The following is a 6,000-nucleotide window of genomic DNA, read 5'->3' as shown; positions in this document are numbered from 1 at the left end:
GCAAAATAAAGATCTTTTTCAGAATGAAATAAAAAAATTAGTATAAAATGGTCAAATTTCATTTGATCTTCATTAATAAAATATGAAAACCTCCAGTTTCAAGATTTTTGCATTTGGTTATGACTGCTTTGCAAAGCCCGGTTTCAGTGGATTGTTTTCTTTCTTTTTTCACTGTTCCTCAGTGCTTCTCAGGATAGAACGCTCCCAAGTAACAGAGGGATTTTCAAAATATCCCCAGATATTGTTTAAAACTCTCATTAGGAGAGACTTTCTGTGGATTTTCAAAATCACTCTGTATTGATCTAAATCTGCTGTCACTGAACTCACTGGAGTTTTACTTCTGGCTTAAGGGTAGCTCAGTTATAGCAATGACAATGATTTTTGAAATTCTCATGCAAAATAAACATACAAGATAAGATTTTCAGAAGCACCTGAGTGATTTAGGAACATACGTACCACTTTCAAAGGTAACTTTCTCAGTTAGGTCTAAATCCTCACAGGGACTTAGGCAGCTAATTGCCACTTCAGCTCAGCATTGCAATGCACAAGTCCCTTTATAGATTTAGGCCTTGGGAGTCTATGCTCCACTGACTTTCAATGAGACTGAGGCTTCTAAAGCCAGTTTTTTAAAGGCATTTTGGTGCGTAAAGATGCCTAATAGGAGCCAAGTGGGATTTTCAAAAGTTCCTATGCAAATTAAGCATGGAATCAATGTGAGTTAGGCATCTAATGGGATTCTCAAAAGTGCCTATCTGCTTCTTTAGGCACTTAAATACCTTTGAAAATCTGGCTGTTAGTGCATAAAGCCCATTTTTAAAGGTGTTTAGGCAGTGCTGCTCTTAACATTACAACACCTAACTGATTTAAGAGCCTAAATCTCATTTTCAAAAGGAATTTAATCACTTAGGTGTGCCTAAATCCCTTTTGAAAATGAGTCTGAATTTCTTAAATCAGTTAGGCATGTTGACACTGAGCACTACAGTACCTAAATAACTTTAAAAATCTGGACCTTAGTCAATTTTGCAGATTGAACTTCAGAGCTTTTGAATATTTTGTCCAAAAATACAGAAGTACAGAAGTGTAAAGGGGCTTGATACTCCACCCACACCATTTTTACACTTACCTGGAGTTACAGCTGATCTACAACAGTGTAAATGAGAAGGGAATTAAGACCACAACTCTTAGACTGCATGCATTGATATGTGCATTCATATCTTATAAAATGGTAATCAGATGTGCCGTATAGTGATGGAATTGTAATATACAGAAAGAAAAGTAAATCTCAGGCAAGGGATGTCTCTGAATATGTGATGTGCAGTACCTAGCACTAAGATTCTGATTGGAACCTCTTGGAGTTACAATATTAAATCATAAGTCATTTTTCAAAATTCATAGTGAAGAAGAGCAAAGTTCCTATTCACCAGTTTCCTCATGGAAGTTGAGATGGATTTTCATATGAGTGCATGGGGAATATAACCACAACAGGTACAGTAGCTCACAGACAGATTATCCCCAGATATTGTTTTAAACTCTCATTAGGAGAGACTTTCTGTGCTAATAGGCAAGAGGTATTTTGCTTGGACGCCACAGACTAGGTAAGGATCTAGGAATAAATTTATTCCAGGCATGAGCAAGCCCAGTTTTTATGAAAGTTAATTGAAAATGTTCTCAGGTGCACCAGAGCTAAATTTGGGCATGAGATTTGAGCAGTTTTATAATAGTTTATTTCTTAAATGGCTTTCTCTGAGTCTAAACCCAGCAGGGAAACAATGTTTAAACCTTGGAAGCAGAAAGCATTATTAAGTCTGTGTTTAAAAATAGAGGGTTTTTTTTAAATGGGTTAAAATAATAATAAATATTAATACCTAGCTCTTAAGTAGCGTTTCCATCCATAGATCTCAAAGTAGGGTGACCAGATGTCTCGATTTCATAGGGATAGTCCCAATTTTGGGGTCTTTTTCTTATATAGGCTCCTATTACCCGCCACCCCTGTCCTGATTTTTCACTTTTGCTGTCTGGTCACCCTATCTCAAAGTGCTTTAAAAGGAGGACAGTATCATGACCCTTGTTTTACAGATGCCGAAAGTTGGGCCCAGAGAGGGAAAGTGACTCACCCAAGGTCACCTAGCAGACCAGCGGCAGAGGCAGGGATTGAACTCAGCTCCCTGAGTCCCAGTCCAGTGCTTTCACACAAGTATGGTTGGGTTCTGATATTAAAGGGAATTTGCACACATAAGTTTCCTGTGTTTTGCTGAGCCTTTCTATGGGCAAAATTCAGGCTTGTCACTTTTCATCAATGCAACTCCTTCAATTGCAGCAAAGGTGGAGGTGGTGGTGCAGACAGGGTTAAGATATTTTTACTGCTGTGCTTCCTAACCCAACTTTGAGTAAATATATACTTACACATACACCCCATACAGCATTTCTTCTTTGTAACTTTATGCCCCTAAAGCACCTTGTTACTTTGGAAGTGTAGCCCTCAGCTATTCAGAGCTAAGGTGTTTTGTTTTTTTATATGGTGAGGGAATGTGTTTTACAAATTATTTCTATTCTGTGACTAGTTATGTGTACTCAGAAATCAGAGAATCAGATGGCAACATAAATATTATTTTCTAATGGAAATTATTTTAAAAGTTTTTGCTGTATTTGCATATCTTATAAGAGCATTCATTCACTCTGCTAAAGTAGTCTCAATAATGGTTGTCATGGAAATTGTACCCTCTCTGAAATCTCTTGCTTGATTTAGCTCCTCAAATTATACACTCTGTTTCTTTACTTTGCTTGCTCCAGAAACCAGTGTTTGTATAAGATGGCAGAAGAAATCAGGACTGTTGTTTTTCTTTGAGTATTAAATAACCCCTAGGCTGAAAATGGCACAAGTTTTTAAAAATAAGTTCTTAAGTATATAATTACATTCTAATCACTATTTAAGAAGACAATGCAGGCTAGGCATAGACAGTGGAATCAAAAATCTTTTAAATACCTTTTGTGGGAAGTGTGGGGAATTTCTCATTTGAAGCCACTTTGTAATTAATCCTCTTTATCCAGTTAGTTGATGCTTATAAGAATATGAATGGGGTTTTTAGGCTAGGCTGACACCAGCTCTCCTGCTGATTAAAGGTAAAAGCATCATAATAATTCTTACCTACTTAAAACAAACAAACAATAAAAGCACGCCAACTTACCATTTTGTACTTAGTGGTTAAGTTAAAAAATTGTACAGATCTCTGTTAGAGCAGGTTTATTTTGTTTTGCCTCAGGGACTACACCAGTTTATCAGCCATCCAAAACGTCTTTGGAGCTGAACAGAAAATGGCATGGTTTGCCCCAATAGTCAAGTTGTAACCATTCCAGGACCATGCAGGCTATTGCAAGGTTCTCAGGAGTATGGGAGGAGGCAGCATCCATCACTGAAGCAAAAAAGGTTTTTGTGGCTTGTGTTGCTGAGGGGGAGGGGGCACACAATTGGCTTGAAAGGCAAGGAAAACTTGGTGCTCGTTAGAGTGACCAGACAGTAAATGTGATAAATCAGGACAGGGGGTGGCGGGTAATAGGAGCGGTTATAAGAAAAAGACCCCAAAATTGGGACTGTCCCTATAAAATCGGGACATCTGGTCACCGTAGTGCTGGTATATCTTCCAGGACTGCATTCACTTGTGAGGACTTGCCTTCTGTTACTCCTCCCTCAGAGCTGGAGCATTTCTTCTTCCCTGCACCTGTCGACTGGGTCAGCATCAGGAGCTCATCTCGAGACCTTCTCAGCCCCTAGCTACTCAGGTGTTTATCCTCTCTCAGTTCACCTCCCCATTGGTCACTCCCAGCAGCCACAGATAAACCAGGCTCCAGCTCTCTATCAGTGCCAGTGGAGGCCAATGTCCATGTGGGGAGAGATGATGTTTACACTGCTGACTGCTTCACTTCTGCAGAAGCTGTGCCAGAGGAGAAGCAGCCTTAGAGTGCAGTGTGGGGTACTTTGGCAGTGGAGATACCTGGGGAATGCCGTGAACCAGCCTGTCCTTTGGCTTCCCTGGCAATGGCCACTTCCCTGTTGGGATTCCTCACCTTCAGGATGCTGTTTGCTGACTGGAGTCCTTATGGTAGAGCAGGGATTGAGGTTATCGTGTATCACTGCAGTCCTTCTCTAGGTTGACTCTCTACCACTGGGGGCTCTTTGTCCTGGCAAAACCTGGAGCTGAATCAAACTCAGGATGGCAGTGACCAAAACCAGCATATGGAACCATAGTAGTAGTGAGTGATATTTTGATTGTCTTCCACCCTCATGGTAATTCGAGTCGGTCAAAATATTTTGGCAACATGTGTGGCTTTGTCAGAGCTGAGATGTTTCACAGATAAAGAACTGATAAAACTATGAGTCATAAAAGCATCTGGTGACTCCCACTGTAACTGTTGCTTGGATTACTAATAATTCCTTAAAAATGGTACTTATAGCCCCATACACACACACATACACAAAAAGAGTATATGTAGCAACCATGAAAAACAAGGAATTGTGGGAAAACCTGATGCACTCAAATGTTACAGCAACAAGGGCCATATAAGTAGGGCCCTAGCAAATTCATGCCATGAAAAATGTGTCACGGACCTTGAAATCTGATCTCTTGTGTGCTTTTACCTTACACTATACAGATTTAATGGGGGGAGACCAACTTTTCTCAAATTGGGGTCCTGACCCAAAAGGGAGTTACAGAGGGGTCATAAGGTTATTTTAGTGGGGGTCGCGGTATTGCCACCCTTACTTCTGCACCACTGTCAGAGCTAGGTGGTCAGAAGGTGGCAGCTGTTGGCTGGGCACCCAGCTCTGAAGGCAGCACCCTGCCAGCAGCAACGCAGAAGTAATGGTGGCAATACCATACCATGCCACCCTTTCTGCTGTGCTGCTGCCTTTAGAGCTGGGTGGCTGGATAGTGGCGGCTGCTGACTGAGGGTCCAGCTCTGCAGGCAGCAGTGCAGAAGTAAGGGTGGCAATACCATACCATGCCATCCTTACTTCTGCGCTGCTGCTGGCGGCAGCTCTGCCTACAGAGCTGGGCTCCTGGCCAGCAGCCGCTGCTCTCCAGCTGCCCAGCTCTGAGGGCAACCACTGCCAGCAGCAGCGCAGAGGTAAGGGTAACAATATTGCAGCCCCCTACAATAACCTTGCGACCCTCCCACAACTTCTTTTTGGGTCAGGACCCTTACAATTACAACACCATGAAATTTAAAATTTAAATAGCTGAAATCATGAAATTTACTATTTTAAAAATCCTATAACCATGAAATTGACCAAAATGGACTGTGAATTTGATGGGGCCCTACTTACAAGTAACGAAATAAGCAGAAAGTTAGCGAATGTTGTTGCTTTGGTACAAATGAGCCAAGTTTAATCTAAGCTAAACTGTAGCCTAGTGTCTCCATCTATCAATATTCCTGCTGCACTGGGGAATGGAGGAGCAATAACCACCAAGAAACCATTAAAGAAATACTATTTACTATGGGACAGGGGAAGTTATGTACCAAGGGCTTGATCTTGTTCAGTACAGGAGGAGGACAAAGCACATGTAAGTGCAAAATAAAAAGTGAGGCCAGAGAGCACGGGGGGAATCTGACCCTGCAGTAAGAAATGCTGTTGCGAGGCCGCACAGTTGACTCCTAGCTGGTGTTGGGAAACAGGTATTGTGTCACTAGTAAGGAAATGGCGATACTAATGAATTGATGTAATGTCTCTCTGGAACTGACAATACTAATGGTCATATTAAACCACTGAACATGCCAGGGATCTAAATGCTTCTAGAAACCTGCATGTTCCTGGGCAATTGATGATCAAAAGATAAAGCACAACATTGATCATCTTGCTTCTGGAGTGTTTCAATATTTCACCCTAACAGGAATTAAGAAAGGAAAGTGTAGCTCAGTACCTTTCTAGCACAACAAAGATCATGTTTCCTCAGACCTACCTAGGCCGCTCCCCATTTAATGGGAGCAAGTGCTGAGGGGGCTCAG

The sequence above is a fragment of the Gopherus evgoodei genome, chromosome 7 (genome assembly GCF_007399415.2).
Source record: "Gopherus evgoodei ecotype Sinaloan lineage chromosome 7, rGopEvg1_v1.p, whole genome shotgun sequence".
Taxonomy (NCBI): Eukaryota; Metazoa; Chordata; order Testudines; family Testudinidae; genus Gopherus; species Gopherus evgoodei.
This window is presented reverse-complemented; position numbering follows the sequence as displayed.